The 12,442-nt window shown below is 29.9% G+C and overlaps 1 protein-coding gene across 7 annotated transcripts in view; it reads right to left on the reverse strand.

The window, feature by feature from the left end:
- Positions 1 to 10,957, reverse strand: part of dlg1 (discs large 1) — an 89,974-nt gene extending 79,017 nt beyond the window's left edge. For all 7 annotated transcript variants that reach the window (XM_065507562.1, XM_065507561.1, XM_065507560.1 and 4 more), the window contains exon 1: positions 10,735 to 10,957. The gene's annotated coding sequence lies outside the window, so the exon portion shown is untranslated. The remainder of the gene's footprint in view (positions 1 to 10,734) is intronic.
- Positions 10,958 to 12,442: the final 1,485 nt, after the last annotated feature.

Raw genomic sequence — 12,442 nt, forward strand, 5'->3', positions numbered from 1 at the left:
ATATCAATCGCTCATAGTTATATTATTAAACATCTATGAAATTGTGCTTAAAATATATTTCCAATCAAATACAAACCAATCATTACCAATTTTGGTTTTGTCTCAAAATTATAAATTTTTAGAAATATTTCGAAAATGTTTTTGAAAAAAATTATAAATATTCGGATACTGGAGAAATATTCGGAAATGTGGTTTATGTACTATTGTACTCTTAGACACAATTCAATAATTTAAATTTTGTTAGGAATAATTGGGTGGGACCTACCTAATATACACATATACATATATGTATATGTACACAAATACATTTTTAGATTAAGGATAACAAATCTTTACCAATTAAATGGCTTTTAGAGCAACTACATTTAACAGCAAATAAAATAATTTTCTTTTATTTGCTGTTTTGCCATTAAGTATCGTTCGTTTAGTACTTAGTAGTAGCTGCTGAAGCAGCAGGTCGCTCGTTATTAAGTGATTAATGTCCATTGAACTTGAATGCTTCTAAACAGATGATTGAATATAAAACAAAAGAGAGGCTAAAAATGAAATATGTTTAACTAATTCTGTGTTTTTTTTTGGTTTTGTTTAATTAAACACACATAATAAAAGCTATATAAAATATGAAATAGTATACATATTAAGGAATATGTTTATACAATATATCGTCACCTAAAATGCAAAACAATGTATCCTCAAAAAATAAGAAATTTATTTTGTTATTGATTATGATTCACTACATCATATTATTAGAAAACAACAATTCAAAATAACGTAAGACACATATCATAAAGTATACTTTGAAAAAATTATTTTTCTTTATGAAAAGTTATGTTACGATATTTGGCATTTAAGGTGTCGATATTCCCAATAAAAATAAATATTTAGTTTGTTTGAGGAGACCATTTCTGAAAATGTTTGTTCTGGCACGAGTGACTTATTTAGGATAAAAAAACATGTTATTTTCAACATAGGCTCACTTGAGCTCTATGCTCTTTGTTTACCGTTTGTCATCAAAATAGGTATTTGTTTGTGAGATGATTTCAACGTTGGATTCAAATCTCTTTCCGAACCATTGCTTCAGGTTTGAAGCAATATTCACCGGCTAAATCCGGTGAATAGAGCGGAGCAAGGGATCAATTCGTAGCATAATTCATGAATTTTTGTCATGGAAACTGCAAATGTGTACTCCCTCGCATTGTCCTGGTGGTAAAGAACTTTGTCCTTGCTCAAATGCAGTTGGCATAATATTCGCCATTGATTGCTTTACCCTTTAGAAGGTTTTTTGGCGTGCATGACATTATTGGCTGACTAACACACCTTAGCCATGTTTGGCGTCGATTCAATCCGAGAAACCCACTGTTTTGACAGCTAACAAACACTCCTGCAAAGTTGTCACACGATAGTCAGTAAACGCGGCACCCATCTTGCGGAAAGCTTTCTCATACCCAAGTGATCATTCAAAATTGAAAACACTGAGCCATGTGAGATACCTATGGCTTCCACAATCTCTCGCACTTTCAATCTGCGATCGGCCAACATCATATCATTTTTCAATTGTTTCGGGTGTAGACATCTCAACTGGGCGTCCAAAATTTTCAGCATCTTTCGTACATGTTTATAGCCCATAGTATTTATCAAGCTTTCCACAGAAAATAATGTCTAATGATCACATGAAGTTCACTTTTTTCCTTGCTATCAATAGCTGTCCAACACAAACTAAATGATATAGCTAGTTCAAATGTTGACAGATGTGTTTTGACAGAAGCAGTGTTAAGGGGCGGGAAATTCAAATGACCCGACCTCATAATATTTGTTTTAATGTTATAAAAAAATATAGCGTTTTCTGTTTTGTTGAAATTTTTTCCGCTACATTATTCATACAGATTTAACTTATCGGACCGCTTAAACCCGAAATACCACTTTTATATTATAAACAAAAAACGGTGGAATATTTGATAACCAAAAAATTTGTGTATACTTTTTTTATTTGAAGAATTTTCTGGTTTCTGGCTAAATTTAGTTCTTAAAAATTTCTGGGAAGAACCTGTTAATTATTTTCCGAGAATGAAAAACTCTCCATGAATTAGGAATCCTATTCGCAAAACTCGATTATGAGATTTTTCCATATTCCAGATATGGAATACGGTTATTCCACTTCTGAAGGCCCAAGGGAAAATCTCTGGAGTTTGAACAAAACATCTTAAGTCGAGATAAGAAAATATCTTAATTTTTTTTATAATAAAACTAACTTTTCAAAACGCTCCGTTTACAATAATCTGCTTCTTCTTACGAATATTAGTTTCTGAGATATCATAAAAAACAAATCAACTTATTTGGAGTTGTTGTTGATTTGTTTTTGACAAAACAACTTAATTAGCAAAAACTGTTGAATTTATCAAAATTTTTTAAGACTGGTCGAAAGTCTCCGGTGCATTCTGGAGGTCGTTCGCGAAAAAAACCCGATATTATGATTCCTTGATCAAAAGAGCAATACAAAAAGATCCTACAGCATCAGCTATTCAAGTACGAACAAGTTTAAGATTATGCGTTAGCGAAAGAACAATCCGTAGAAGAGTAGTAGAAGCCCGATTATTCAGCTAACGACCAGCAAAAAAAAAACATTTCTATCAGCTAAGAACAAGAAAGCTAGACTGAAATTTGCCAAAGCCCACATCGACTGGAGTGTCCAAAAATTAAAGACAGTACTGTTCCCTGCCGAATCCAAATACAACTTAAAAAGTTCCGCTGGAATAAGGCGTGTACGCAGACCAATAGGAGGAAGACTGAATCCTAAGTATTGCAAAGGAACAATTAAACATGGAGGAGGCAATATAATGGTCTGGGGATTCTTTACTGGTCAAGAATTTGGGCCAAATCATAAAATTTATGGGATTATGGATCGGTTCATGTACCGTGATGTATTGAAAGCTGTAATGTTGCCTTATGCAAGTGAAGAGATGCCAATTATAGAGAGCTTCCAACAGGATAACGATCCTAAGCACCCCTCCAAAGTTTGTAAGACTTGGCTACACAGCAATAAGATTCAAGTTCTTCATTGGCCTGGTCAATCTCCCGATCTCAATGCTATTGAGAACTTGTGGCACATTGTTAATATGAAAATAAATCGTGAAAATTGTTGAAATAAGGATCGGAAACTTTCACGATTTATTTCATGCCGTTAAAATAGCCTGGGATGGAATATCGAAAAACGCCATAAAAACATAGTATCTTCTATGCCAATAGATGTTCTTGTGCCATCCAAAACAAAGGATTTGCAACAAAAAATTAACAAACATTTTTTTTATAGTATATCCTTGAAGGGGTGCTTTAGTTTTGTCCGTTTCATTAAAATATTTTTTGATTTTAAGTTACCACTTATAGAAAGGTTAACTTTGAAAGTATTTGTTTATCAATACTAAACATATTAACAAATGAAAATAATACATAATAGATATTTAAAACTTTGATTTTAAACAAAAAAAAATACCATATGAAACAAATTCATTGAGGGGGTGCTTTAGTTATGGCCAATACTGTATATCTAATGATAGATATTTCAAAGACCTTTGCAATGACGTATATAAGACCATAGTAAGTTGGACCAACAATGGATCAAAATCGGAAAAATATTTTGTAACCCGAATTTTTTTTTCACCAAAAAAAAAAAATTTAAAAAAAAAAAATTAATTGCATAACAATTTGAAATTTTTTTTTCCAAAAAAGTAACAAAACCGCTTTGGAAAAAAAAATTAAATTTTGTTTACCTAAAAATATTTAAAATTTGTATTTTGAAGTATAATTTGGTGAAGGGTATATAAGATTCGGCACAGCCGAATATAGCTCTCTTACTTGTTTTTAAGTAATCTAGTTATAAACCTAATGGTATCCCTGTTCGATAAATAATATCATAAAAAAGACATGGTGTGTAATTGTTGTTTGTATCTAACAAATACACATTGCATGTGTGAGTAATGGAATGTCCCTGCTGCTAACGGTATTTCTGTTATTTGTTGTTATCGGTAGGCTCTACAAAAGTTAGCTCTGCTTGTCTCTGAAATGGCTACTATTTCTTTGTTTATTGACATTATACGAGGGTAATCTTAAAAATACTATCAATAATTATTTTTAAATATGTAAAATACCAAGTAGATAACTTTGCCTAATAGGTAACCATAACTATGGTCTCTAGTTACTCTGAATGAGCTGTATCGATCTACAACCAGCTAAACCAAAATAATATAAATTTCTTTTGTTTAAAAAGCATTTTTCGGACTGACCTTCTAACTATGTACATTTTCGTCTGTGTTTTAATGTTGTACTTTATTGTTTCGAATGCTTTATTGGGGAATATTTTGAATGGAAATCCATTATTTAAGGATAGATAAGAGAAGAGGGGGTGGTATCGGTAGGGTAAATATAGACAAGCCTAAGCTCAAGCAAACTAATTTCTATTGTTTTATATATCTTGTTGTTGTTGTTTTTCATTATAAATACATACATACATATTGTATTGACTGACCCAAGTGTAGTGGTATTGTGTATATTTATGGTATTCGAAGTGGACGATAAACGGTATAACAAACAAAACGGAAGATATTGTTTGTGAATTTTATTTATAAATTCATGCTGCTACAAACTACTTGGTAGCAATAAGAAAAACATAAATACACAATAGTTTTTTTTTATATATACATAGAAATACATACGTATTAGGGTAATCGAATTATTCAATTTTTCTCTTGTTCGAATAAAACGAATAATTCGAATAAGAGATTTTTCTTGTTCGTATATCAAATTATTCGAATAATTTAAATTTTTTTAAAAAAGTAAAGAATAAAGTTTTAAAGTCGGTTTTTTAATATTTTATTGTTAAAGAAAAACAAAAAATAACGTTAAAGTTAACAATTCAAGTTTTGATAATGTTAAAAAACATGCGAAAACAAATTCCATCATTAAATTCTGAAATATTCTGATCAGATTAACTCCCGAACAATCTGCAAAACAATTGACTTTTTGGTAATTATTTGAACTTTTTTATTTATATTATTTTGAAAGTAAATTTTAATTAGGCTTGAGTTCATTTTTATTATAATTTATTTCCGTTACCTTTTTGACCGAAAGAACAATTGAAAATGAATTATTTAGAAAAGTTAATATCTGACATATTTTTAAAAGCTAATGTGATTGAAAAAATAATAACTTGTGTGGCCAAGGATTAGTTTTGGATGGAATAGCTTTTTCTGATTCACTCTTTATATCTTAAAATCCGAACTGATCATATACAATTTGCCAATAAATGTTTATTATATAACTGATCGACGCAGAAATGAAATACTATTCTTTTTTCGGATGAATCCAAATATAATTTAAGAGGCAGTGATAAAAGAACATTTATAACATTAGCGGGTGGTAGTTGATTTTATATAAAATAATAAAATATAAAACCAATATTGTGTGCTATTTTTCAAAAAATACGTAATTTTATTGCTTTAGAAAATCAACCCTATTAGCAGATGTTAAGTAGAAACGTAGTGAAATTCTGTTTTTAACAGGTTTAGATGTTACAGTTACGTTACATTTTATCGCTATAACATCTCTAACTACGTCACACACAACAGAAACGATCAGCTGTTCCGTTCCGTTAAGGATACATTACATTACGGTGGGTTAACCCAGCCTAAAGACAGTAAAATTTAACGCTAACAATATTATGGTGTCGGGCGGAGTGCTGACAATTCAATGAGGTATGTGTTTTGAAGTGGCCGCCCAATCGCCAGATCAAATTTCTTAAGAATTATTTATGATTTTTAACTATTAAATATTTGCAAAAGTTTCCATTGTATTGTCACTCACTGCATGTTAATATAAACGATTTAATATATACTCACAAATATACATATATGTAAATATTTGTATGTATGTAAGTTAAGTATTTATTTACTTTCATACTTACATATGTACATATGTATATATTTTTAACGTATGTATACGATTTATGACATGATTTTCCTCTTTAAGTAAAATTTTTGTAAAGTGTCAACTAAACAATAATGACAACTTCCCACCCCTGGTTCACATTCTGGGGAACTTTTTTTTTGTGTTACTCATATATACATTTGCATACATGTGTGTAAATATGTAAATCTTAAATGTAAAATAAAATAAAAACTTTTTCCACAGCTGATGTTGGCAATGATGTCCTTTAATTATATGTACATTTATTTCATTTGTAACATTTTTATTATATTTTTTCTAACTGTTGTTTTTTATATTTTAGTTTGTTGTTTTTGTACACTAAAGGTATTAATTTTTACACGTTTTTCTTCATTTTGCAAATTAATATACATGTAACGTAAATGTAACAACGTTGTTTTGCGCAATTGTTATAAATTAATGTAATGATTTTTATTTCACCGTTTACTACACTCTACACACCATCTAACAAACCATCCATCCATCCATACAAACATAGATACGTCCACACACACAGCCACACTCAAATCCATCTGAGAATTCTCTTAAGAGACTCGTGTAAGAAACAGTGTTGCCATTAAACTCTTAAATTATTTTATTTTTAGGATAAAAAGATCGCAAGAATAATTTTAATACTAAAAAATGAAAATTTTACAGGAGACACAAGAAACTATGTATCTAAAATCCTTGGTTTTAAATATTTTTGAAATCTATTTTACTTATTCGGTATTATTTATAATGATAAATAAAAGGAGAAGTACATAGGCAACTCATAAGCAGAGCTGTAAAAGAATGATTCCTTTTTTGAATGTGTATTCATTCATTCTTTATAGAAAAAAGTATTTGTAAGTAAAATATATTTTAAATAATCTGATTTTGCGTTTCTTTCCCGCTAATTATACAGAAGTAAGAAGTTATACGAGAATTGGTAAAAATAGGCAAATTTAAAGCCACGCTTATTCAAAACTTGTTTTCGCCCATCACTACTTACAACTATAGACTTTATTAGATATACATTTTATAGAACCGAAAACCCGGCTTTCGCAAATATCTAGACTTGGGTAGTTCATGAACGAATTAGTTCAATTGAACGATTCCATTATTTGAACTAAATGAACTACATAGTTCAAATCGTTTGCTCACTTAGTTCAGTATTGAACTATGAACTAAAATGGTTCATATGTACGTTCTTAACTAAATGTGTGTTTTCGTTGTTTTTCCAGCTTCTCTTTATACGAATTCTGACATAATGCCGAAAAAATAAGGGTCATAATGGATAGAATCTGTTCTCAGAATTATACGGCAACTGAGATCAAATTAAAAACCCAAGGAGCATTTTAGCTCCACTATCATATCTGTTGTTTAAGTTCAGAACAGAGAGGCAATTTTAATATAATATAGGTAGTTCAAAAGTCAAAAAGAGCGATTGGACTAGACTACTAGGTAGTACATAGTTCATTTTTGAACTATGAACTGAAATGAGCGGTCATTGAAATGAACTATTAGGCTCAAGTCTACAAATATCTCGACCATTTATAAGCCAACACAGTCAATTCAGACAGATTGGACCAATATTGATAACGCTACTCATGAAATGCATTGATTTGAATTATTCTATATTGAAAGTGACAGGAAAGACATCAGCATTAGGCTTATTCCACATACGTATAGTGTGACTAAAGAACGAATTTTCCATGTAATTAGCTGTGCGATCCACTGTCCAATCTACGACGAACTGATGCTCCCTTGCAATTGAGAACGTGTATTGCGTACAAAATTACATTTTTCAGAACACATTCCATTGTAGTATCGATATAACAGTGAAACACAACCCACATGGTGGGTTGTGGTGATTTTGACACGAAAGACAAACAACGCCCAGCCCAAAAAACTCACCAATAGCAGAGCTGACCAAATTATTGGGAGCTACTCAAGCAACAATTTCAAAAAGTTTGCGAGAAGCAGATTTAATCCAAAATCTGGAAAATTGGATACCAACGAATTAAAATCGAGCGACCTTGAAAGACCATTTTGCATGTTGGAAATGCAGCTTGAACGCTATAAAAGAAAATCATTTTTGAACCGAACCATTACTTGAAAATTGGATACATTACGACAACCCGAATCGCACGTGAAGCCCGTGCTATCTCTTATGAACTGCTGAAAGTGTGCTATATCTTATGAACTGCTGAAATTGCAGGCCATCACATGGAACCTGTACCGAATGCGATTGCTTCGTTTGAAGCGAGCATTGGCCGAAAAAAGCTCAGAATATGCGGTCAGACATGAAACCGTAATATTACATCATGAAAACGATGGGCCACATGTAGCAATACCTGTTAAAAACTATTTAGATTGAAGTAGTTGGAAAGTTTCGCCTCACATCTTGCCCCATCAGACTACTATTTGTATCGATAGATGCAGAACGCTCTCTTTTGAATATGCTTCATTTCAGAGCAGAGTTACCGAAATTGGCTTGATTCGTTCTTGTCCTCAAAAGATGAGCAGTTCTTTTGGCTTGGAATCCATATGTTGCCAGAAAGATGGGATTTCTTAAAATAGCCGGCTTAAAATATAAATTCCCCCTGTATTACTTCGTTCTTAGAAATACTTATCATTTGATATATTGTCTATATTCAGAAAGAAGTAAGTATTCGAGATGTTGGTAAAAAATAGCCAAATTTTTAGGGACAACATTTATTAGATGAAAAATTTTTAATTTTTGAAAATCAGGGGTTTATTTTTGCACTAAATAAATAGTAATGATGTATACATAATAAAACTGAAAAAATATTTGAGTACTTATTACCCACAATTTAAGTGATTTAATAGTAATTTCGTTTTTATCATTCGTATGTTATTGAACCATAGATAAATACACATAGATAGGCAACTCTCCTGTACATTATCACCACATAACCAGGTCATAGACATCAACTAGATACATAGGTGTTCTATGCATTTATTCTATGACATTGGTTTTTTACAACTGAGTTTTATGTATGGTTTCCGTCCTATGAATATTTCAATATGGTTTGAACCAAAGTATATATGTGCATTAAGGCTATAACCAAATTTTGGCCCTAGCACCACGTGATGGCAAACGTTGTGTTATTTACGATTACATTTTTTCGGGTCATATTAGAATAAAAACCTCACCCACAACAACGATTTTTTAAAGTCAAAATTTTCTCAAATTTGAATTGCTTTTTTTATAGTAAAACAGCGGATTTTCCCGTTAACGTAACTTTTAAATATAGATTCGAACCAGGTTGATATAGTTATAAAAAAAACTATTTGTGTTTTTTTTGACAACCGCGAAAAAGTAATACCATTTTTTTTTAAATAACTTTCAATGATCTATTCTATGATAGAGCCATTATGATATTTGCAAAAAATTTAAAAAAGTTATAGCCCTCATTTACATATAGTCCATCATTTCCGTCTGTACGTTGAAATCAACTTTCCATAGCCCCCAAATAACTTACATACATGATTCATACATCAATATATCCGCTATATTCCTGGTACGGTTGCTCGATTTTTTGCCTATTTTTGATCTATATCTGGATTATTAAGTCATTAATATAGACAATATCGATATCTAATTATAGATATTTCAAAGTCCTTAACTAGAATTATTTTTCAGCAAACAATTTTTTTTGTCATAAATATTTTTCACTTATAAATTTAAAAAAATAAAACAATTTTGAAAAAAAATATTAAAGACGGGCTTTGGTTTGGGCCATGGTTTGAATATAAAATATTTTTATAAAACTCTGTTGCCTGGAGAAAATTTAAATGGTACCAACAACTAACACATATTTAGAGTTACGAATTTTGTAATAGAACATTTTTAATTTAAACTATTTTTCAGTTTGAAAATTTTTTCAAATGTGTATGGTTTATTTACTTATTTTATTGGAATCAATTTATTTGAAAACGATATTAAGATAACTAATAGGTATCATTTTCTATAATAAAATATGATATCATAATCGCCCTCTAGTTCTCTGGCTTATTTGGAAAGAACTTAGGCAATAAAATTAAGAAAATGGAATCGTTTTGATAACAGTACAAATAAATTCCTTATGTTGTTAATACTAAATTAAACATAAAATTATATCTTGAATTCAGCATAGATTTTTAGTATTTGTTCATCATTATAATAGCATATTTCAAACCGACAACAGTGATATATTTATTTTGTATGTAGGTATACATAATTTAATTTATTTGTACTCAATTAAAAACAATTGTAACAACATACTATATCATTTTCGATGATATGATTTTCTTAATAATATCATTCTCAATTCATTATAAGTTTTTAAATTAAATTGCAATAACACTTTATATTCATGAAAATAAAAGGATAGTCCCTTAACAAAATCGACCTGACTAAAATAAGGATAAATCCCTTTAACTGGCAACACTGTTTCAGGCACTCATACTCACTCACACACTCTCACGTTGCTCACATATCTACATATATACACAACACATTTATATTAAAGCACCAATCACAATTTGTATCTAGTATTTTGGCATCTTATAAGATCTTTTTCCTCTTATTTTTTTCTGGTCTTAATTATATTTAATATATTAATTTTTTTCTTTTTTATTAAAAAGAACTCTTTTAATTCCAAGTAACAACAAATAATTTACAATCGTATAGATTTTTTTTTTTTGTGCAAAATGAGAAAGAACTTTTTATAGGGTGTAATATTTATACATATATTTTTTCATTCTTGTAAGCACCTTTTTGCAATGAAGATTTTTTATCTTTAGGATTTCTTCCTTTTTTTCAACTTATTCCTTTAAACACTAACTTAATTTTCGTTCACTCGCGTTTAACTCGGTAGGTTTTTTAGTAATTTATGACATTATTTTACATTTAATTAATCAATACTTCTTTTATATTAAAAATTATTTAATCGTCGAGGGGCACAAAAAAATTTGTCCGTGGTTGTCGAAAATTTTCTGTAGTTTACAGAAACAACAATGAAAATGTGTAAAACAGAGTTGCCAAACAACTAGAGATAAAAAAAATCCTGCCAATCTGGTAACTTCATACTCCGAATGGCTCACATCCAACATGAGTACACTCACACACCGTGCATTTCTATGGGACTGATTGGTTTGAAGACCGCCCAAATCTAGCTACGAAAAACTTAATACAAAAAAATGGTTTTGCTCATGTCAGCCAACGCGGTTTTGCCACTACAAGTTGCCACAACAATGAAAATGAGCAAAACAGAGTTTCCAGCGCCGCACATGAAACGACTACAGAGGTTTTGCCAGACTGGCAACATAATACTGCAGAGAAGGTATATCCAAATTGATTTTGGTTATTTGAAAATTATAATAACAGTTTGTTTTAAATGTGTTGTTTATTTTAATAATCTAATAGGTTTACATTCAATTCCATGTTAACTAATGTGTATTATTAATAATAAATAAGTATAAAAGGATTTATTTTGGAAAAATAAATGTGAAAGCTAAATTATTTTTTAACGATATTCTGTTTCACAGCGATGCCAGACTGAAAATGTTGCAAGAGAAATTCTTATTGGATGCTTCTTTTAGCGAAGGAAACATTCACTGAAAATTGATAACACAGCAGAGATGGTAAGACCAAATTGATATCAGTTATTTAACTGTCAGTTTAAACTATGTTGTTTTTTATTTATTTTTTAGTCAATTTAATAGGTTGACATTAAATTCCATGTTAACTAATGTATATTATTAATAATAAATAAATATAAAAGCATAATCGTTTTGGGAAAATAAATGTGAAATGAAAAAATATATCTCTGCAACATCCTCAAAAATTTAAAAATGTTGTTTTTAAACCGACTTATTTTTTTAAATTTTTTAAAGAAAGGCAGTTACGAAAAAAATATATTTTTTACATTTTTTGTTATATCTTTGGCATTAACAGTCGGATCTTAAATTATGATATATCAATGTATTTGTCTCGAGAAGACTAGCCCGTTCTAGTATTTTTCCACCAGATATATTTTGCTACCACCCTAATGTCATAAAATTAAAGCTCGCAAGAAATCATAAAACTTAAGCTGAAGAAATAATTGATATATCATAATTTAAGATCCGACAGTGCCAAAGATATAACGAACAATGTAAAAAGGCGACCCCTACGTTCGGCAAAAAAAATAACAAAAAAAATTTCGTAACTGCCTTGCAGAAATACTTCCTTGTAAAGTAAAATACGCTTTACTGTACATTCTATCTTATGAATAAATTATAATAAAGAAGTACGAGCTACAAAGGCAAACTGATTCTTTTTGCAAGTTTTTTATACCCTATACCTTCGAAATATTTTTTCCTTTGCAACGGAAAAAATATTTTTAAACGAATATTTTTTTTCACCAAAAAAAAAATTTCAAAAACCAAACATTTTTTTTTAAAATTTAAAAAAAAAAATTTTAATTTAACAAAAAAATTT

This window comes from Calliphora vicina, chromosome 4, assembly GCF_958450345.1.
Source record: "Calliphora vicina chromosome 4, idCalVici1.1, whole genome shotgun sequence".
In the NCBI taxonomy this organism is placed as follows: Eukaryota; Metazoa; Arthropoda; class Insecta; order Diptera; family Calliphoridae; genus Calliphora; species Calliphora vicina.